At 48.5% G+C, this 23,732-nt stretch overlaps 1 protein-coding gene across 2 annotated transcripts in view; it reads left to right on the forward strand.

Annotated features, from left to right (window-relative positions):
• ZHX2 (zinc fingers and homeoboxes 2) overlaps window positions 1-23,732 on the forward strand; it is a 148,242-nt gene that overhangs the window by 66,807 nt on the left and 57,703 nt on the right. For both annotated transcript variants that reach the window (XM_084750997.1, XM_084750998.1), the window contains exon 2: window positions 6,277-6,351. The gene's annotated coding sequence lies outside the window, so the exon portion shown is untranslated. The remainder of the gene's footprint in view (window positions 1-6,276; window positions 6,352-23,732) is intronic.

Consider the following 23,732-nt stretch of genomic DNA (forward strand, 5'->3'; position numbering starts at 1 on the left):
TGAGTGGCTGTGGCGACTTCATGAGTCACATAGGCAGAGCGCTTTCTTCCGTGGCCAACATATGCTTGACAACATCTGTGGAGTTGCTCAGTTTGGGTGGTCCCTGATACAGAGTTTTATTTCAGTTTTTAAAAATATACTATATCGCCTTGAAGTCCAAGTTTGGCATTGGTTTGCTGCCAAATCTTTCCCAGTCCCTGCTTTCAGTTCCCTACAGTTACTCTGTGTGTGTGTGTGTGTGTGTGTGTGTGTGTGTGTGTGTGTGTGTGTGTGTGTATACTCGCCAGTGTAGAGTGTGGCCCCAGTAACAGTCTGGCCAGAGCAAGGCCAGGGAAATGAGGGTGAGGGTGTGAAGTCTTGAGTCTCCCATTTAGCTGCTCACCAGTTTGGGATTAGCTACCACACTATGTACTTTTCTCTCAATTCATGTGCCTGGACAAATTTGGACTGTGTCAAGGAGAGAGCGCTTCTTCAGCTGTGAGTCAGCATGTTTGTGCTTCCCTCACACACGTTTTCTTTAAAAATTGGTTTAGTGAGAACCGTCTATGAGTGCAAAGTAAAACGTCTGGCAATTTTATTTTGGCCCCTGAAGGCAAGTAATACTTAAGGGTTGGAAACAAAGTACATTTCGGGGGAGGGAGAGACGCAGAGTGTTGCTTTCTCTGTATTCCTACTCTCTGTGTCGTTAGACAATAGAATTTCTTTGGGTTTATCTTACACCTCGTGGAAACCCAGATTTTTTTTTTATAAATGTGGTTTAAAAAAATAAGGTGTGCACAGGAGAAGAGATGCAGAATCAGCATTTATAAGGTGCTGTCACATACCAGATAGTTGTGCCCCAAGTTCAAGAGGTAGCTTGGATGAGGTGAGGGGTCAAACAATTAGAATTACAAACCTAATTACAATATTATTTAATCTCCGTCCTAGTCAGTTTCACAGATAACAAAAATAAACTACCTTGTCTCCAGCCACAAAGCTCTTGAAATAAAGACACCATCTGTCAGTCTCTAGCCGGGAACATACCATCTCAGTGGGCCCAAGAAATTAGGGTGCACAGCCCGGAGGGAGATGGGTTCACCCACTCAGAGGTGGTGCCAGCAAGTTCTAACCTGCCATAACTTCCTGGGAGACCTGCACTCCAGCCACCTCCAGCACCCATGTTTGATGGGTTTGTTTCTTGGAGATTATGGAAAAGTTCCCAGTTGATGCTCTCTCTGTCAGAGTTGTTTATTTAAAGAAAGAAACCACTACCCGCCCTGGGAGCCTGAGTTTCCATCTCTCCTTTGTCAAGGTTCTCATGGCTTTCCAGTCTCACAGTGTTGGGAGCTGTAATCAGAGGTGTTTTCGCCCACTGCTCCCCACCCCACCCCCACCTCCCATGCCCTGAACACCTGCCAACGGCCACAGTGGAGCCAGGATCCCCCAGGCCACACAAAAGGAGGCTCTAGCAAGCAGAATTCTTCTCTGCATAAATCAAAGGGCTCTAGGGTTTCTCCCTGTCTGAAGATTTCCGAATTCTGGGTAGAGTTTCTCAAATGATGGGGTACCTAGATATAGTAGAGGTGGCTTTCCATCCAACAGACACATCTGGCTGACCCTGAGCCTGGACCCAGATACAGAATCCAAGCCATTGGCGGCCTCTTTTCTCTCCCTGGTGAAAATTCGGCTTACTGAAAGGCGTTCAAGTCCCAGAGAGCTCCCGCCCTCTTTTGCAGCTCTCTCCACCACAAGCCACTCTGGTTACCTTCCAGGCTCCAAGGCAGACATGGCTTTCCCACCCTAGGCACCTACTCCTTTCTTTAATCAGCATGTTCCCTCTCCGTGTCCCCGCACCCCACCCCCGTCTGCTGCACGCCTCTTGGGACTCACCTCAGTCTATGGTGGCCTCATGTGCCCTCCTTGCAATCTTGGCACCACTGTCCTATGCTAGGATTAGCACAATGATGCCTTTGATGGCTTTGTCCCAGTTCTGGTAAAGCCAGGGTTCACCTTACCCACAGCTTGGCCTGTAATCGGTGCCCCTGGAAAGAGGTGGTGAAAGGACAAAGAAACAGCCTGGACAAAACAGGTGATACCCTCCCTGGTGCTCAGAACAGCACATGCTGGACTGTACTTGACAACTTTGGAGGGAAGTACTTCCTCTCTTTCACTGAGGATGTGTGTGTGTGTGTGTGTGTGTGTGTGTGTGTGTGTGTGTGTGTGTGTTCATATTTCTGCTGGTGTACATATGCATGTGTGCATACGCGTATGTGCATATGTCTGTGGAGGCCAAAAGTCAACCTCTGGTATAGGCCATACAGCAGTGTCTGCCCTGTTTTTGTTTTCTTTTGTTTTATTTCTAAGACAGGTAGGTCTCTTACAGGTGCTCACTGGGTAAGCTAAGATAGCTGGCTGGTGAGCCCCAAGAATCCTCCTGCAGCCATCGCCCCAATGCTAGGATTACAAGCATACACACCGTTATGGTGGCTACCCACATCCCTTTTTTCCCCTATAGCATACGTATGTGGTGTGTGTAGTCGTGTTCCACATTTGTAGGTGCGCATGTACGCGTGCATACGGGTGTGTGTCTGTATGTGGAGGCCTCAGGTTGATTATCAGTAATCGTTCCACCTTACTCACTGAGGCAGGTCATATCCAGAGCTGCAATACCGCTTACCCCAGGGACCCTGTCTCCACCTTCTAAGGCAGGAGTCACAGACAAGCCTCCATGAGCAGCCAGCATCTGCTTGCATTCTCGGGATCTCAACTCTGGTCCTCTCGCTTCCTAGAGAAACACTTTATCAATGGGATCATCTCCCCAGCCGGTGGCTTTTTGTGTAAGGGCAAGGGCTGAAACTCATGGCCTCATGATTGCATGGCAGGCATCTTACCGACGTATCTGTCCCGCACCCCACCCCCAACTCCAAGGCAAATAGCTTCAAACAAATGCAAATCAGCTCTAGAGTAGAATGGTTCTCATAAGTGTTCAGGATGCCAAGCCGCTCTCATGAATCCCAGGGTGGGTCTTCACCTAGCCACAGCCCTCCTCTAGGGGATCTTAGTTGAGGAAGACACCTGGGTTTGGTGAGAGAAGTGACACAGTAGTATTCCAGAAACTTCAGGCAGAGTCAAGGTTGAAGTGACAGTTACAGGGGAAGAGGGGAGGATTTATTCAGTCAGACCTAAGTAGTTTAGCTAATCTCTCTCAGACTCAACCTGCCATCCATAAGGTGGGTACATGCATAGCTCTTCATTAGGGTGGTAGAGAAAAGAGAAGACATAAGCACACGCGCACACTGTTATGCATGGCTTCCCACGTCCCTTTTTTCCTATAGCGTATGTATGCGGTGTGTGTAGCCACCGGCGTGGCAGGTGGCACTCTCGCTAGTAGGGAGCTTTGGAATTGAAGGCTGGTGTTAGTGACCGAGGTGGGGTATCAACCTGGGACAGGTAATTGAGTCCACGTTTGCATTTCGGGGTGTGATATAACCGAGCTGATGCTCCACAGAAGCAGCGCGTACCTTTCAATCTTCTTCAACTCCCTCTCCTAGTTCTAGTCTATGTGCATCCAGCTTGTATCAAGGTGACCCACAAAACCAGCCAGTGCAGCATGGCTGCCTGTGTGCCTTAGAGGAGCATGTTAATACCCAGAGAGGGTCTTGAACCCAACCACTCACAGGTGATATGCCTGGCTTACATGAACTCTTGTGCCCCCAGTTTGATCACTTCCCCTTGATAGGGAGGCCTGGCAGCACACAGAGGAAGGGGAAACAGGCTGTCGTCATATGGTGGGAAAGGAGGTCCCCTTCTGTCAGAGGTCTAGGGGAGGAGAATAGGGTGGAAGAGGGAGGGAGGGTAGAAACAGGAAGATACAAGCAAGGGTATATATAACATTCTGGATGTAATCTGAATAAATGATAAAAATTTAAATTTAAAAAATCAAGGATGCAAACTGGCTACTTGAGATTGAGAAAGGTAACAGCTGTGAGCCCTATGTGGATTGTGGGCTATCTTTGCCTTCATCCATGGATCCCATGGGGACCCGCCTTTAATGAGAGCTTGGAATAAAAACATGGAGTATGATGTCACTAACCAAGAGCGCGCGCGCACACACACACACACACACACACACACACACACACACACACAAACTATGTGAGACATTCCTTCCCCCATTCCTACACTCACAGAACCCCAAGGAAGAGGGAGAAGGGTTGTAGGGACTAGAGGGGTTGAGGACACCACAAGGACACGACTGACAGAATCGCCTAAGCAGGGCTCACAGAGAATGAAGGGACAATCATGGAGCCCGCATGGGTCTGCGCCAGGTCCTCTGCATATATGTTGTGCTTGGTTAGCTCGGTGTTCTTGGGACTCCTAACAGTCGGGGTGCGACTGTCTCTGACTCTTTTGCCTGCTCTTGGGACCCTTTTCCTCCTACTGGGTTGCCTCGTCCAGCCTTGATATGAGGGTTTGTACCTAGTCTTATTGTATCATGTTGTGTCGTATTTGGTTGTTGTCCCTAGGAGGCCTGCTCTTTTCCCCTAGGAGGGAAATGGAGGAGCTGTGAATCTCGGGGAGAGGGGAGGTGGGGGGGCAGGGAGAACTGAGAGGAGTGGAAGGAGTAGAGTTTTCAGTCAAGATATACTTACTATATGAAGAGAGAATAAATAAACTACATGTGACATCACTTCCCCCAGCCTCTGGTCTTGGAATCAGAGAATAGCACCCCTCCCCAAGTGTCACTGCCCAGTCTCCTTGGGGGAAAGGAAGGGCTCTTCTCCCAGATAGGTCATGCTGTGGCCATGGGGTGAAAGATATGAATTCGTTGGAATCAGAATTAGACACTGCCATTCCATGCAGAAGTTTGTGTTCCCCTGAGGGGAATGGTCCAGGACCTGGGAATTTTGACGTAACTGAGAAGGGGATAGGCCCTCTCCCCCAGTCTCAGAGAGCTCTGCAATACCGTCCCTGGCCTGAGATCACCCCCATTTCAGCAGACTGCTCTTCCCTAGGCCACTCTTGCTAAGCATGTCCTACCTGGCCCTCACAGTCTTATTTTACTCCCCACCCCCACCCTCAGACTGTGTGGTAGAAAAGAACACATTTCCAGAAGCAAAGGGAAATGGCTTGAATCCACTCTACCACTTAGCAGCTCGATTGCCATGGCAGCCAACTGTCGCTTTCACGAGCCCATTTCCTCACCTGGACATGGTCAGACTTCTTCCCATGACTGAGAGACGAATAAAGCATGGCTCACAGCCTATGCCCAGGAGTTACCTGTGACTCTGGTTAAAATGCAGGTTCTGAATCCACCGCTCTGAGCCTGTCTTCTCAACAAGGCTCACATGGTGTGCTTTCGCTCTTTGCTATTCAAAGGAACGCTTCTGAGCAGTGAGAATCCTGTTCAGGTATGTCAACAGCAAGTGTGGGGAGTGTGGTGAAGATAACACTAACTGCAAAGCTGATGATTGTCTTTACGAGGATCAAAAGCTGTCCCTGTGAGAACAGAGAAACTTCAGTTCACCTGAGAGTTCACCTAAGGAAAAATAATAAAATAAAATAAATGAAAATAAAAGGCAAGTTTTATTTTGAGGGTCCTAGACAATAGGGATGCAAAGGAAGAAAGTTCCATCATCATAAGCAGCCCCTCCTGTGTTCACAAGGTGCCCCACTGGCTGGCTGCAGAACCCTAGGGCCCAGGCCTCAGCTCGCCATGCTGGGACCACACCAGCAGGCAGATGGGGGCACATGCCATCTTCTGCCAGCTACAGCTCTCCAGAGGGATTCTCAAAGCACAAAGGGTGTGTTTGGCAGGAGTCTCTCCCGTTCGCTTTGGGGCCTTTTGCTTTAAGGGCTGCCTTATCTTTTCTGCTTGAGGCCTGAGCACTGAGCTTCGCCTTTGCTGGTACCATAAGGGGGGCCTGCACAGCCCACGGCTGGTGACAGGCAGGGGTGATTTGATGGGTTACTGGGTGAAGTTAGAGAAGACCAAACCCCCTTTCCTATCCAAGCCATCTGCTTTTGGTTTCACTCTCCTAAAAAATTCTTCATTGCCATAAGCTGCTGACTCATCCAGGATTAGGGTCTTTTTTTTTCCCCCTTATCTTTCTCTGGCTCAGAATTGTCACAAAGCCTAGAGATTGTGACGCTGCTTTGACGAGCCCCTAGGGTCCTGATAGGGCTTCATTTTTACCCTCCATCCCAGTTTCCCAGGTGAGGAGAGCTGCTGGGAACACGAGCGTGATACTTGGCTGCTCTACCCTGCTTCTCATGCCGAGTTTCTCTTCTTTTCAGGCCTCCATGCACTTGGCTGCTCTAGGAATCCTGCTGCAAGATTCCCAGGATGTAAAGGACGTACAGCAGACACTGGTGAGTGATACCATGTTTGGCTGTGGTCGCCCATGACCCAGGTTGATGTCAAGAAAGGGTAGGAGCTGCTTGGGGCAAGGCACACCCTGTGACTGCATTTCCATCCAAGGGCACCTGGATGCAGGCGCAGAGCCAGGCTTCCAGGTGTAGGCCTCACAGAAGCTGCTGGCTTCCTGCCAGAGCTTCCCTGGAAGCCATGAGCCTGCAGGTGGCTGCCTCTCCCCTCTCTGCACAGAGGACAGTAACTCGGGCTGCCAGGTCATGTTTCTAGAGCTCTTGTTCAGAGCGTGTACCACCTAGCTCAGCCAGTAAGCTCTTGCACAGCCAGCATGTCGGAGGGGTGAGGGGGTGATGGGAGGCGGAGAAGGCACACTGTTGATGGCTTGAGCTAAGCAAAACTCCCTGGCAATAGTGATGCACAAATGCAGTGGAAAACACTGGGTCAATAACACGTTCCCTGTCCGTGGCAGAATTCAAGGCGAGGCTAGACAAATGTCCATAGGAAACACTGAAGTGAGACACGTTGGTAAAGTGGTGTTCTCCGCGCTCTTCTGTGATAACCTAGAACCATTAAAAGGCAGGATGTAGGAAGACAGGGAGGGCTGAGGAGAAGACTGGAGGAGGGCATCAGCAGCAACTCACCAACGTAGGGTGGCCAGGGCCGAGACCTTGGGCCTCTCCTGTGCCCCAGTGTCACCAGCTGATGTCGTGCAGCCCACGGGCCTATCTGTAATCCCAAACCCCTGGTGTACGTGATAGCTGATGAGTACACAAAGCATGGCGGGAGGTTTTCTAGGGGATATCTCAGCAGGGGGCATAAGTGGGTAAGGACCAAGTAAGTAGATGGCATAGAATATGAAGTAGGTTTTACCCAGAATCTTGGGTCCTGTGGCAGGGGCAAGACTTATCCCACGTGCTCAGGTGACGAAACCCCTACCTGCTGGACAGGAGAAAAACTGGGCTCCGGACCCAAATGAGGACATCAGGCTGGATGCAGAGCAGAGCATGAGTGACCAGATGCTGTGCCCTCAGGACAGTCATGGGTAGCATTTCCCAGGCCCTCGGGCACAAACAGCAGTGAGGCCCAAGGATGGCTCTTTTCCTGTCTTGGAAACTGCTGGCCTTGATGAAGAACAAGCTTGGCAGTGGTTTACGCAGGGTGTGTGTTCAGCTGAGTCCTGGACAGAAGCAGGAGAGGACGAAAAGGGAAGGCAAAGGAAAAAGGCGAGTCATGACGTTACAGCACCCTTAAGAGTCTTAAAGCTGAAGCTGAGCTGTGAGGGTAACTGTGTCCTTGCATGTGCAGGCCCAGCAAATGGCAGCCAAGTAAAGTAGCAAAGAGGGAATTCAGGGAGAGAGAGTGTCTGTGCTGAAGGGTGGGAGCCCTACCCTAGACTGCCAGCTCCAAGCCCTGGCTTCTCCACCAGCTTTGTGGCCTTGGGCAAGTGGCTGGTCTCTCTGAGCTTCAGTCTCCCGCTCTGATAAATGGGGGACAGGGACAAACCTTACCGTGTGGTCACAAGGAGTCAGTGATCGGTATAAAGCTGTCTGTCCCTGTGCCAGGCCACAGCAGAGCTGTGACATCACTGTCACCCTCATTCAGAGTGTCCTGTGGACCAGAGGTACAGCAGGGCCTGTGGTCAGCGGCTCTGCCGCAGCTGCCCGATGGAACAAGGATGGAATTACTGGCTTCATGCTCAGTCTCCAAAATGGAGATGCTGGGAGTGGTCTACAGGGTGTGCATCTTTCCTGCCGGCTCCTTCCTGTGGTCCTTCCCATCTCTCTGGTCCTGCTCTGAAGTCAGTACCCAGCTGCAGGCCCCAGGGAGGAGCACGGTGAGGCTCGCTGCCCAATTCCCCCTCCTCCCTCTTACCATCTTGATTGGGTTCATTTTCTCTGCCAGTTAAAGAGTTAAAAGTCAGGCGAGGGGGGGGGGGGGAACGGGAAGGCAAATCTTAAACAGGTAGCAGCAAAAGAAATCTCAGGCACAACACGACAACAGGCAGAATCATCCAGTAAAGGCTTAACAGTGGGGGGGGGATAGGTGGAGGGGAGAAGGGGGGCACACAGAGAAAAAGACTAGACTCGGAAGCCAGAAATGAATCTCTTTAAGAGCTGGACATTTTAAGAGTCTTTGGGGGGAGGGTTTTCTCCCTCTTCCTCCTCCTCTTCCTCCTCCTCCTCCTCCTCCTCTTCCTCCTCCTCCTCCTCCTTCTTCTTCTTCTTCTCTCTCTCTCTCTCTCTCTCTCTCTCTCTCTCTCTCTCTCTCTCTCCTCCCTCCTCTTTTCTTCCCTCCTCTGTCTCTCTACATCTCTTTCTCTGTCTCTCGATACCTTCAACCCACTTTTTCTGAGTAGAAGAACAGCCTCGTGAATATATCTCCTTTTACTTTGCTTTCTTTTTTCCTGTATTTCCTTCTATGGTGGCATGGCAGGGGCCAATAATGTCTCTTCATGTGTGGAATGTGAGCTAAAAGTGTGTGTGTGTGTGTGTGTGTGTGTGTGTGTGTGTGTGTGTGTGTGTTTATAAAAAAGTATTGAAAAACAAATATTGTTATTCTATGGGACTTATATATTAGTACATTTTCAGTTGCTATGAGCAAAAAATCAGAGTCTGAATAACATATAAAGATAAGAGGTTAATTGAGTGCACAGTTTTAGAGAGACTAGAAGTCCAAGATCGATCACCCTAACCCATTTGGCCTCTTGAGGGCAAAAGCATATGTGGAAAAGACATATGGCAAGACAGGAAGGCAGAGATGAGAGAGTCACCTTATTATGTCACCTTACTCTCGCTAGGATTTTAGAGGCCCTGCAAGAACAGCATTAATGTCTTCCAAGGGTGGCACTCCCAATGACCTAATCACCTTCCACCAAGCCACGCCTCTTAAAAGTCCTGCCCTGTCATCATCACAACCCTGGAGAGCAACCTTCTAACACATGGCTATTTGACAGACACCCTCACATACCAGAGGATGGTGGATGAGCACCATCTGGCCCCTTCCAAGAAGAACATACTAACTTCAGGGGGGAAAAAAAGCTAAGGACCAACTGGCCACCTCCAACTATGAGCACACCTTGAAATCATCCTTCTTTGGTGTCTTCGATGACCTTTGCAGCCAGGACTGTGCTGCTGATAGCAGTAGCAGGCCAGCAGCAGTAAATTAGGAGGTTGGGATTTGAAGGGCATTTGCTGTAATCTCTCACCTGTCCTTACGTCTAAGTCCAGCACAGCTGTCCTCGGATATAAATGGAAGTACAGGTTTGAGGGAGCAGGTCACTCCTCACAGTGCTCAGGGCCAGGAGCTGACCCAGGCAGCCCGGTTCTAAGCTTCTTTACTTTGCCCCCTCTGTTGCTGCCACTAGCTCTCCCTGTGTGGAAAAGAAGTCATGCACCCCACCCTCTGATTGACTTTCCTGGCTCTTCCCCACCCCTCTCTTCCCCCTCCTCCGACTTTCTGGCAACACTCCTTCCCACTGGAAAAGGGCAAATGAAAAACAGAAGATCTGTCAGAAACAGCTCTGCCATAAACAGCTAGAATTTATATTCCTGCATTCATTCATTTGTTCATCTGTCCATCCAGCAGGCACAAGGACCTCACGAGAGTCTCCATCTTTGGCACTGACAGCTGCAAACTCTAAGTCCCTGGGTCCTCCAGAGTCATTGTCACGCTGTAGCTCAAAGGGATGTTCACTACATAGTGTAAAGCACTTGATTAATATGCTGCAATTTGGGCAGTGCTAGGCTGTTCCACCACCCCCCACCCAACCAACTCTGTTACCATGACGACATTATTTTAACAAACATCTCTTTAATATTTAATGAAAATTACACTCTGACAGGCGAGTAAAACAACTGCACTACAGAGGGCTTAGAAGGATCCTTGAGGACAACTTTGCACAAAGCCATCAGTCCCCTCATCCCTGAATGCTGTTTGTCACCAGAAAACGGGGCTGTTCTGGGGCCAGGAGTCACTGTGATGCCAGGCATGGGTTGTGCATGGCAATTGAAGGTTGTTCCTTTTCAAAATGCAGGATGTCACAACATCTTTGTAAGAACAGGGTAGCGCGATAGCGTTATTAAATACTGCTTTCTCCACCAAGCTGCTCAATGCCCAGTGCCCCCCCCCCTTCCCGCCCCAGCTCATCTGAGGCTGCTGAGAGCCTTGTCTGCTCCCTGTGTCTTGAGTCAAGCTGAATTGTAAGGAAGCATGTGCCGAGCCCAGAGTGTGCACGCCAGGCTGAGAAAGCAGCCTGTGCCTCCTCGTCAAAGCACCATCTGTCCAACCCAGTTGATTCAGTAGCAGCAGGTGCTGGAATTAGGCAATCCGGACCCCTGCCTCAAAGGGGCATGGCAAGAGAGAAAAAGACCACCCTCTGGACACCCCCATCACTGCAGTAATTTGAGTGCCAGGCACTGTGCTAAGCTCTTGAAGGCAAAAATTCATTAGCCTCTAATGATCAGCTATGAGAAAAGTGGATGAGTAAGTAAAGTAGAGAGAACATTATGGTGGTCTCATAGCTGTATGTTCTTGGGTGATTTGTTTAAAGTCTCTGTACCTCAGTTTTCTCATCCATAAATTGGGAATATAGCACTATCTTCACTAAGAGTTGCCATGAGGTTCAAAATGCAACAAATACGTGAGAAGACCCAGGTTGGGGAGGGAAGTATTTAAAACAGTGGGACATGCCACGCATGAAATATTCGGTAGCTAGAACTTCTTTTTCCTATTACCAAGTGTGCCATTATAGGAACTAACATGTACCAAATACTTACTCTCCTCCAACGCCAAGGCTGACGATCTCACTAAAAGTTCACAGGCAAGCCTGTATGACCAGATCATCATCATTGTCCTCACTTGGCAAGTGAGGAAACTGAGGTGACATAGAGACACAGGGCCTCTAGATGAGGTCTTGAGAACTGCTGAGGTAAGTGGCCACAGATGCCACGGAAGCCATGCTTGTCCACGGACAGGGTGGGACTGGAGCGTCGGAGGAGCGATCGTAAGGAGGAAGGAGGCTACAGCAGACATGAGCTGCATCTGAAGGAGGAAGCGCGGTCTGGCTCGACTGTTGAAGAGGCAGATTCTTGGCACCAGGAGGAAGCTTGTCTTAAACAAATATGACCTGTTTATTTGGAGTATACATTGGGTTTTTATTAAAATAAATGGATTGGGAGAGGGAAAGGGAGACAGAAGGGAAAGCATAAAACTTGTAGTTTTCTATTTCCTCCTCTCAGAATTTCATTAAGTGAAACACCATAAGAATTTCTGTATGAGCAGTGGGGGGAGGGGGGAGGCGGGAGAGAACAGCTCTTGCCAGTTGCATCCCTGAGCAAAGACAAAAGCAGTGAAATTGTGTAACAGAATTACAGGCAAAGTCATAAAGGTATAGCATGCTCCAATTTTCAATATCCCTCCTCTGGCTATTTTGATTATTTATTACTATGGTACTGCTTTGTAACAAGACCCCAAAACCTCATTGGAGGACAGTAGGGCATGTTTAGTCACTTCCCAAATCTGAAGGGTACAATCAATGGCCTCTCTGGACACACACACACACACACACACACACACACACACACACACACACACACACTGTCCATACAGACATTCAAGATGGCTTCCATGTTTGAGGTCAGCTTAGGGATTTGCAGACTTGGCATTCCATTGACTGTGTGCTACTTGACCCAAGGTAACCTCAACTGGGATGACAGATGACAGCGTTGTATAAGTCATTCACCCTGCACACACTTACCACAGCATGACTTCATGGTAGTGACAGTGGAGTGGGGGTACAAAGAGAAGGTGACAGGGCTTGTAGAAGCCTTGGTTGATGTCACTAACCAACATCCACCCTCCCAAAGCCAGTCACAAAGCAGAGTCACAGTGACAGAGCTCCACTGAGCTCTGTCACAGAACATAAGTACAGGAAAGGGTAATGGCTGAGCTATCACCCCAGCTCTAGGGTGGTCCCTCTACTTTCAGAAAGAAGAGCCCAAGGCTCAGGACGGTATGTGGCTCCCCAAGGCCCCACTGTGGTGGGGCTGGGATGTGGACACAAGCTGGCTGGCTGTTCCAAAGCTGGTACATTTTCCAACTTCTGCTCAGTAGGAACACGCCCAGAAAAGGAACCAGAATATAGTTGCTGTTGTCCCATTGAAACTAGAGATCCAGCTGCCCCTAAGGAACAACATGACTCTTGGAAGCCCGGCCATAGGGACCATGCTATAGCCGGGTGTGGTGACACTCACCTTTAATCCCAGCACTCGAAAGGCGATCCCAGCACTCAGAAGGCAGATCTCTGTGAGTTTGAGGCCAGTCTGGTCTACAAAGTGAGTCCAGAACAAGAGAAACCCTGTCTAAAAATAAATAAATAAAATAAAAGGAACCATGCCATAACCCTGTGCACATGCAAACCCAATGCTGTCTGCCATCTGATCTTCAGACTGTGGGAATTTGAGCCTCCAAGCAACTACCAAGAGGGGAGGCAGCCCCGTGCACAATTTCCATACCATGAACTTGAGTGACTCCGAGTGATTGTTCATCTTCATTGTCAACATCACCTAAGAGATACAGTGCCGGGCATGACTGTGAGAAACTTCCTGGAAAGATTCATCTGCAAAGGAAAGGCGGACCCTGAGTGTGAACAGCACCATTCTTCCATGGGCTAGGGTCCCAGACTGGAGAGAAAGCAGAAAACAAGCCAAGCACCAGCCTCCATGCCTCCCTACCTTTAGCTGGAAAGCAGACTGCTCATGAGGGTAGCACATTCTCACTGCAGGCCCCACACCATGATGGACATTGTCCCCTCAAACAACCCCTCAAACTCTGAGCAGAGCTACGTCACTGAGAGACATCAGAGAGCTGGGGCATCCTCTAAGTCACCACACTTGAATTGACACCTAGTGGCCAATTTGACCAAGGTCCTCCCATGCAGGTGTGACATTGCTAACAGAACATTTCTGCCTGGGTTTTAAAAAAGAAAGGAGAGGAGGGGTGAAAGAAGCCCGGCTGGAGTGATCAGCCTCCACCCTCAGCACAGCAAGCCTGTCCACGGAGCCTTCCACGGAGCCTTTTAAGCACCTTGACATTGCAGCCTCTTCTCCTGAGGAGGGAGAACATGGCAGAGATGCATTTCCAATTGTACAGAGAGAAAACTGAGGCCGGGGGAGTTAGGTTTTGGTAGCCCACCCCTAAAGGAGGCAAATGTGAAGGCTGACACCCAACTAATCAGAATCAGGCATCCTTCTGTGTCCCACTAGTTTCTACCCATGAGGCCTAAGCAACTCTGTCACTTCTCTATGTCCACTTGCTCCTCTGTAGAGTGGGGTGACCCCGCTTACATCTGAGAGCTCGGTGAGACTTCAATGCATTAATCCACAGCAAGCACTGGCAACAGCACCTGGGTGAACCTGGGGCACAGCACTGGCCTGACATTGCTGTCGCACACTGAGGCACAAGTGGGAATGGAACAGTTCGATAGACGTCATCTGTGGCGTGGAACAGAACCATCCATTCAAGGTGTATCATGTGACAGGAAGGGGAGGAGTCCTGTGGGATGGGTCACTTGTCTAAGGTCAGTAAGTGGCAGTAAGAAGACTAGAAACCAGCTCTCCCAACCCTGATTCTCCTGAGAAGGGGCTCTGTCCCAGCATAGGCCACGCTATGCTTCTCCCTGATTAAAACGTCTTTGTGTTCATTTGTCCAGTGGACACCCACACCTCCTTACCACTTTAAGCCCCTAAGTGAAATCATGTTACGTACAGACCTATATTAGCCATGCAAGAAGGATGCAGTGTGTATCCAAGAATAAGCACTTCATTAAGCCCTAGATTTAATTAACTTAAATTAATCTCCTCCCCTGCTCCCATGTCCCACTCAAAATAGAGAGCTGTTTTAAGCATAGTCCCTAACTCTTAACCACAAGTTCTGATTTTACTGGTCTCAAATCAGATTCTACACTAGTAGCTCACTGTCTTAATCTACCTGTGAGGTAGCCTCCTCTCCCGTGTGATTAATTTCATCTTTCTCTGGCTGTGTTTCAGACACAAGCTTTGCACGGTGTTCTTTCAAATTGTGGGCTATTGCCTTTCCTCTACACATCTTTCTACAGGTGTACGGTGCACACATGCGCACACTGAGCAAAGGCTGTATGCTTTTGCAAAAATCGTGACCATAATGTACATGGTATTTTGCCTCCCAGAAATCTTCCATTCCTTTTGAACGTGTTTTCTCTTTGCTTCTAGAATTAGTAATGACCTGTGCAGAAATTAACACTAACAAAACACACAGAATTTGTCGGTAGGTTCCTAGAATGCCTTTGTTTTGTTTTGTTTTGTTTTGTTTGTTTTGTTTTGTTTTTCAAGACAGGGTTTCTCTTGTAGTTCTGGCTGTCCTGGACTCACTTCATAGACCAGGCTGTCCTCGAACTCTCAGAGATCTGCCTGTCTCTGCCTCCCGCGTGCTAGGATTAAAGGCGAGCGCCACCACGCCCAGCTATCATTTTTTAATCACTATTTCTGTCCGAGGTACAGAGCCTTTTGTCTCCCATCTGGACATGAGTTGGGGATGCATCTGTGACCTCATTACCAAGGCGATTTCTAGGAGAAAAAATTTACTGAGACTTATGGTTCCAGAGGGTTAGAGTCCATGACCGCAGGAAAGCATGACAGAAAGCCGTAAATATGATGGATGAGGCATAAAGGCAAGAGCTCACACCCTCAACTGCAAGCATGAAGTAGAGAAAGCGAGCTGGAAGTGGCATGGTATCTTGAACTCCGGTGACATACCAAAGCCACACCTTCTAGGCCCTTCTGAACAGTGCCACTAACTAGAGATCAGGTGTTCCAACATAGGAACCTACAGAGGACATTCTCAGTCAGACCACTAGAAAGCCACCCCCACCCCCCACTCAAGGCCCAACCAAACAAATAATTCTTAAAATATGAACCAAAGCCAGATATGATGGCTTGTACCTGCTATCTCAGTATTCAAGAGAGTGAGGCAAGGGGATTGCCGTGAGTTTGAAGGCAGCCTGGGAAAGTTCTAGGCCGGTTGAACCACAGAGTAAAATTCTATCTCAAAACACCAGTACACGAATAACAAATATAGTCAAATCACATCCTTCCTAGAATCTGTAGCCTTTTATACCTCTGCACTGTGCTTAGTTTGGCTTCTAGACTTCTTCCTGAGCCTGGAAAGGTCTCCTGCCACCCCCTTTCTCACTCAACCTAATTCATCTATATATCTTCTCACAGCATAGACACCAAGCCGCCTTCTTCTTCTTCTTCTTCTTCTTCTTCTTCTTCTTCTTCTTCTTCTTCTTCTTCTTCTTCTTCTTCTTCTTCTTGCTCAGCTGCTCCAAGCCTGGGTCCTTGAAAGAATTATGTAGTTACCACTGTCTCCATGTCCCAGCCTAGATCCCTTCAAAAACAGAGGCTGAGAAAAAGCTCATAACTTTGCATGATGGATGAGACAGGGATTGGAAGGAAAACTGTATAGTCCCAGGCATGAACAAGAGTAAGGGAAAAGAAAGGGAAGTGAGAGGGAGAATGCAGCTCCATGAATGCAGTGTTCAGGTGCCCCATCTCTCCCTGGGGAGCTCCCCCGAGTTACCATGATACACAGAGTCCCTGGAGTGGTCACGTGGAGCACAGTTGGTCACACAATAATGTAGGGTATATGTCCCCTGCAAGGTACCATTCCACAAAACTGCACATGAAAAGTCACAGGGCTGTGGGGAAGATGTGGTCAGGGACATGGTGCTGTGGGCAGGAAGCCCAGACAATTGTGGCCATAGCATGGTTTTACAGGTGCCCAGTGGTTTAGAAATAAACAAGTAGGGCAAGGAGCGTGGTACCTTGCTTTGCAGAAAGGCCCACTTGCTTCAGCCAGTGTCCAAAGTGCCACCTTATAAATGACTATGCCACAGCAGAAAGACAGTGAAATTGGTCCGGCGTTGTGGTACTAGCTGTGAATTATGTAGCTGTTAACTCATCAGGTAGACTGAGGCAGCTCTCATATTTCTGAGCTTGCAAAATACAGCTGTGCATGTATTTTGTTATTGTCTTAATGTGCCTCTGAGATAGGCACCTTCCCCTCCCCATGTGACTAATCTCATGAAGTTGTGACATCATAGTATCCTAAGCACTAAAAAGAGAAGGAGGCATTCTAAGGGTCAATTTTGTGTATTTCCTGTGCAACTAACTCCATTCAATTGGACAGTTCACCTACTGTTTCTCATGGCTGAAACTGGGCACAAGCAAGACTCACAAGCTAAACTCACATAATGCATAACGGCCCACTATCATTCACGCTGGAACCACATTTTGTCTTCAAGCATCACAGCAGAACTCAGAAATTGTCTTTGAGAGTTGAGAGAAATCCATCAGCTCTTCCTTCTCTTATCTTGCATGGGTTGTGGGTCCTCCTACTAACAGCACCTCTCCTTTGCAATGGCAGCCCTAGAGAAGCCGGGGACCCGGGCTCTGATTAGTGGGACCCAAGCAAAGAAGCTGAAGAAAATCTCTTATCACAGGAGTCGGATTGTTCATGGTAGCCTGGTCCTCACGGGAGTGGAAGGGATGCAGAAAACTAGTGACACTGAGTCTGAAGAGTAGAAGAGGGTCGTGGGGATCCAGGTGACATCTGCACTGGTTCCTGACCCACCCTTCCTGAGCCTTGCAAGTCCAGCCTCTGGTTCTTTAGAGTCCCACTTAGAGATACCCCAAGGCAGAACCAAACGCCCTAAACAAAACGGAAGTGGCATGCAAAATCCACGTGCATACAACATGCGTGGGAAGCCATTGGCACCAATGAGATGTGATCTGATAATATATTTTTATTTTATTTTATTTTTGTTGTGTGTGTGTGTGATGCAGTCATGTACATACATGTAAGTGCAGGTGCACACAGGCCATGCCCACACGTGGATTTCAGAGGATGATCTTACTTTTCACAGTGTTTGAGACAGGGTCTGTGTACACCAGGCTAGATGGTCCAAGAGCTTCTGAGGACTCTTCTAGCTTGCCTCCCCTTCCTCTATATAGCACTCGGGTTACAGATGCATGCTACCTTGCCTGGCTTTACACAGGTTCTAGGAATTCAAACTTAGGTTCTCTTATGTGCACAGCAGATGCTTTACGCGCTGAGCTATCATCCCAGTGCCTCGCTTTCTTTTTTAATATCACCCCCAGAACAATGTAAAACAAGGCTGTTGGTGAGCTTGTGTCAAAGCAGGAGCCCAGGGAAGAGATGGTGATAACTGGGCCAGGATCAAAAGTGTGGGGCTTGTCAGACACATTGAAGATTATAGAGTTAGAGGCACCAGTCGCTTCTGATGGGTATGTGAGGGAGAGGGTAAGAGCAGGTAGTAGCCTGTCATGACTCTACTGCTGAGACCTTTCTTGCTCCAGGGAAAGTCCCTGGCCTATGGCCAGGAGATTGGCTTGACCCTATTTTCAGAATGCCGTTTGGCAAACTACTGAAAACCAAAACTCAACAGCATGTCAAACCGGTCATCCCTAGGAGAAGCAGCCAGAGGTCAGACTGCATAGTGACAGCATTTGGTTGCAATCAAAGCAAACACACCCAGCAAGGACTAAACGTAGGGGGTGTGGAGAACTGCCAGACCCTCCTGACTATCCCACAGAGACAAGAAGACTTGGGCAGCATTGAAGTCCCTCATGACACATACAATAAAAATACAATTGAAACATGACTCTCAGGCTCTAGGAGACGAGGGAGCAGCCCCCTCCCCAGAAACCAGCTGTCAACGGCGGGAGACATTTTGGATTGTCACAAGGTGCTATTAGCAAGTTGTACAAGGCCTGTCTGACACACACAGCCCTTCCTCAGTGAAGAGTGCATGAGTGTGTGTGTGCGCGTGCGTGCGTGCGTGCGTGCGTGCGTGCGTGCGTGCGTGTGTGTTGAATGGTTATAAGCATGGTAAGCATACCATATAAGTTGGAGACTCCAGCCTATGTGATAGTCCTGTCCACACTCAGGGTAGGGTCAACCCCCATAGATAAACAAGCAGTGCTGCCTCCTAGTGACTACAAGCCCCATCATCCACAGTAAAGATTAGTCTCCACGGCTCTCACACGTGACAGCGTGGAGTAGCCTCGGGTGCCTAGAGCTTTAATGGAGGAGGAGCCAATCTTAGTCTATGGGGAAGGCGGGATGCTGTAATGACGTTATAATCTCAAAAATAAAAGAAATAATAATTTAAACCACTTAATAAAATAACTAAAAGAAGCTTCACACTGGATAATTCGTGCAGTGTAATATTCTGGCCCAAGCAAAAACTTGGAGCTAGAAGGTCAGAAACCCAGGGAGGAGATGAACAGGTAGAGAGAATGGGGCTTTAGAGCAGTAAGACTACTCTGTATGACACCGGAATAGGCACAGTGGCTGCCTGTTTGCCCAAACCCAAGAAAAGAATCAGCAGAAGAGGAGTTCTGGCATAATCTACCGCTGTCGGTTAGTAGCAGTGTGGCACTGCCGGTTCCTCGGCTGTAATTAACGCGACGCGCTGGGAGGGGAACAGGAAGTGCCACTGAAGCTCCTTCTGTGATTTCTGTCCATCTTCACTGTAAACCCGAAGCCACTCTAAACATCCGCCTACTGGAAACGCTCAGGGCCCGGCATGCTGGCGCACGTGACAAGCCCAGCGTCTGAGAGCCAGAAGCAGCATGGTCAAGGCCAGCCTCGGCTACATGGGGAATTCGAGGCTAGCCGAGGCTGCCTGAGATCCTGCTTAGAAATAAAGTACAAGTTTCAGTGATATGATAGGGTTGAGATCATTGCTACGATCTTCATAAGATTGAAGGTTGTCACCTAATTCCCGAAGGAACAAACACATATTGCACTGTTGATTCTGTCCTCGTTAGTGGGCAGAATATACCAAAGAGGAGGAGGGAGCTGCCCCATCTACATAGCATGTACTCAGGTCCAACCAGAGAAATTTCCACTGCTGCTCTGGGAGAGAGTCTCCATTATAAGATAAGGAAACGGGAGTCAGAGGCGTTAAGTCACATGACCAGAGTCAGAAAGCATCACAGGAAGGATTTGAGCCACAGTAATTGTTGGGCCACGGTACTGACCACTATACTCTGCCATTGTGTGTGTGTGTGTGTGAAAGAGAGAGAGAGAGAGAGAGAGAGAGAGAGAGAGAGAGAGAGAGAGAGAGAGAGAGGGAGAGAGAGAGAGAGAGATGCAGAGACAGAGAGACACACAGAGAAAGAATATGTAAGTCAGTGTGTGGATGAGTGATTATATGACAGAGAGGTGACCGGTGGGTGTGGATGGGCAGAAAGAAAGATGAAGCAGAATTGAAACAAAAATATAAACAAGGAAGGTTCTCCTCCTTCCTTGGGGACTGTTGGCCACCAGCCCATAAAGGCAGGAGGAGCAGAAGGCAAGGTGCAGAGCATGGTGGAGGTTGAACGCTCTGGGACCCACTTTAGGAAGCTAGTTCAACTTTACTCAAGGAGAACAAAGGCCCTTGCAGAGTGGGTGTACATAATTGGTTGAAACCAGGCGCCTTCGGGATGCTTGCTTTGCATTTGGCAGCATGCTCCTGTCATAAGAACAAGAACACAGTACCTAATTATACTATAAGTACAGGGAGGGGAGAGCTAGCAGGGAGGCTGTGTCAAAGGCCATTTGTCAAATGTGGTTAGGAGCATCAATGTCTAAAGACACTATCCAGATGAAGTCAGGCAGAGACTAGGAGGCCCTGCTGGGGAGAGGGAGCCCTGCATCTAACACCTGAGCTCAGAATGGACAGGGAGGAGGACTGCAGCCTCAAAACAGCAGAGTTCTTCCAATAATATGCAAATGAGCTGTATACTAGTACTGTGTGTGTGTGTGTGTGTGTGTGTGTGTGTGTGTGTGTGTGTTGACCAATGAATGAAAGAGACAGAGAAAAGGAGGTTTAACAAGTAGGAGACAGGCACTAGATGGGCCTTGGGCTGAGGGACCCTTCCCAGCTGGCCTGCCATCTTGCTGTGTCCGAGTCTTTTCATGTGGGTGTTGCCATCTTGCCTTGCATGCCCATCGGGGCTCATCAGGGGACAGTATTCAGTGGTGGCCTGAGGTGAGCAGTGTGCCTTTGAGCTCTGCTCTGTATCTGAAGCATATTGCTCCCTTACGTGCTCCTGCATAACTTGCCTTCTCCAAATCGTTCTAGGATTCTAAGCCCTACGGGGAGCCGCTTAATGGGGGAGCCACTCTCCACTCCCTCCCCCAGAGTATCCTTTGCTCTGATGACCAGACAGGACCGTCCCTCCTTAAGTGAGGAGGGAAGAATAGCCTCTGGTTTTGCAGACAGAACCTGTTGCATGGTGGGTCCAGAAAGATCTTTTGTACCTTAGATGCTAAAATAAACTGCCCTGAACCAGTGTTTTCACAGATCACTGCAAACCACCTCCAAGCCCAAACACTCGCCTCCCACTGGTCCCACCTATTTTTCACAATGTCAATAAAGTGACTGCATGCAGAGGGGAGGCAGCCATCCACCCTTATTGCACCCTCACCCCACCCCACCCCCATCTTTAACAACTTTCCCAATCCTGCCTTACCTTTTCGGCCACCACCCTCCACCCACCCACCCACAAAGATACCCAGGCCAGGTCATGGCTCTTACCACAGTCACTTCTGTTACCCTGTGTCTGGTACAGTTCCTGACACAGAGCATGTAATTCAGAGAGTTTGAGTCTCACTGCATAGAATCAGAAACAGTCTTGACCTGGGGACAGGAAAATGACACAGACATATTTTTTTTCTGCCCATTTCAAAAATTTTCAGCGATGGCATCTTTTGATTCTCATATTGTTTTTCAATCATCACCACAATCGATCCCCCTCACCCTTGTCCCCAGGGTGCTCCGCAGTAAACTATATTAAATTGCAATTAATGTTGCTGTGAGTTTTCCCTCCAACTCGCTTCCTTTCTTTGAAGGGGACACACAGGTGGCAGCAAACTGAAGGGCTTAATCCTGTCACAGAGGAGGTGGGGGCTCATCAAGAGCATTTGCAATTAAATTAGGTGACACTTTTTTACCAGTGATGAAAGGCTCTCTGAGGAGGGGGGACCCCAGCGGGGTGATGCCCGCTTGCAGGGAGCTGGCTTCTATCCAGAAAGGCTGTGGGAGCTGGGACCGGCAGAGCACAGGAAGAGCATTGACTGCTGGGATCGCTTCCAATGTAATTGGCTCCCGTATAGCTCAAGTTTGAGCGATCGATTTCTATAAGCTCTTTTACAGTTGGAATTCATAAACAAATCTGTGTGGGCTCGCCCTGCAGCATCCTGTTCGCTTTCTGTCCTCTTGTTCTTTTCACTAATGCCTAGACTCCCGTGTCGCATGTGCAGAACTGACAGTCCAGATGCTGCCTTAAGACACAACAGCAAGGAGACAGAGAGATGCTGTCCCTGCCCTTAAGGTGCCTGCAATGGAGGAACCAAGCAGTTCTGATACTGTGTGATTAGGCCCTGGCTGAGATAAGAATAGAAAAGAGGGATGTTCTGTAATTTGACTGTAAGGACCATCTTTAAAATCTCCCCTTGGATTCTGACATCCCCAGCCAAGCCAGACCCTTCCCTGAGAGTAAAATTTCAATCAGCTTACTCGCGTTTTTTTTTCCCTCCCCTGCAATCAGTGATTCGTTGGCCTGCAACTCATTAGGATTACTGTTATTGTCGGTAATAGCACAGCTGGGCACTCTGTCTCCTGGAGACCCTCTGCACTGACAAGGGTCCATGGTGGGGTCAGAGGTGGGGAGTTTCCCTTGCTGGCACTGGGATGCTCCTCAGAGGTGGGGAACTCAGAGGGAAACTTACGTCCCACAGGTTACTCCAGAAGCTTTCCATGGCTCCTTCCTATGGCTTTTTTTTTTAAATGATTTGTTTATTTTTCATTAGAGAAAAGGTTAATAATTTTTCTTCTTTAATATTTTAACAGAGTATTTCTATTAATTCTTTGAGAATTTCATGCAATGCATTTCAATGTTATCTACCCCACCCCACTTCTCCCAGATTCATCCCCTCCCTCCCTCCCTACCTGCCCACAACTTTGTGTACTCTCTCTTTTATAGATGTAGCCCACAGATTGCAGTTTTCTGCTGCCAAGATACTCACAGGTATGGGACCATCCTGTGATGGAACTTGTTAGACCTACAAGGGGCCACACCATTGAGGAAAACTGACTCTTCCTCCCTAAAGAAGCCATAAACTATCAATGGCTTTTCAGTTTTGAGTGAGGACTCTTGAACTCCTCCCCAGCCCATACTAGAACGGTGACTGGCTTGTTCTCAGGCAGATCTTGTGCAAGGCACCACAACTGCTGTGAGTTCATGGGCGCAGCGGTTCTGTAATGGCCAGAAGACTCTGTTTGGTCTGGTCTTCCCCGGCCTCTGACTCTTACAATCTTTTTGTCCCTTCTTCTGTGATGGTCCCTGAGCCTGACAGGGTTTGGGGAGACGATAAAGAGATGGTCTTATTTGTGGCTGGGCACTCCACTGATGCTTAGCCTCTGCACTTTGATCACTTGTGAGTTTCTGCACTAACAACCATCCACTGCATAAAGACATTTCTCTGAGAAGTCTGCACTAATCTATAGGCATAGAGATACAAATTTCGAAGGCAGTTTGGTTTTTCCATTTAGTAAACTAATGGTAGTAGGTTCACTGCTGGGCTCTGTGAGCTCCCCAACCATGGGCTCTTGGCCACATTTATAGTACTAGTCATGTGCTCCCTGTTGTGGAGTGAGCTTTAAGTCCAATCAGAAAGCATTTGGTTTACCCCTATAACATTTGTGCCAGTATTGAACCGATAAACTTGTAGGTCTTGAAGTTCACAGCCGAGTAAGAATGTTGATGGCTCTTTTCTCCAGCAGCTTCTATACCACCTTCCAGTAGTATAAAAGGTAGCCGCAAAGATGCTTGGTCATGGTCTCCATGTCCTATGAGCAAACTTGCCATCAAGTTTAAGTAAGTAACCAAGAGTAATGTTACTAGCCTGTTTTGTTTTGGGTCCTCTACAAGAACTGTTGAGCAGTATGAGCCTCCTGACCTTTTTTTTTTTTAAAGATCCTGACTCATGAAAAGGTGTAACCCTCCTCAGAATTACTTTATTTCCTCTTGGAGAAAAAATGGATAAGACCTTTTTCATGAGTATCCTGGAAAGGTACAACAGAATAATTAATGTAACGATATACAGCATGCATATACACACACACACATACACACACACACACACACACACACACACACACACAGCACAATAATGAGGGTCCAGTTGTCTCAGAATCTGCAGGGGATTGATTCCAAGGATCCAGCAGGTAACAAATCCTTGGATGCTAACATTCCCCATTTTCCATCAT

Source organism: Acomys minous (genome assembly GCF_964271855.1).
Source record: "Acomys minous genome assembly, chromosome: 12".
Classification (NCBI taxonomy): Eukaryota; Metazoa; Chordata; class Mammalia; order Rodentia; family Muridae; genus Acomys; species Acomys minous.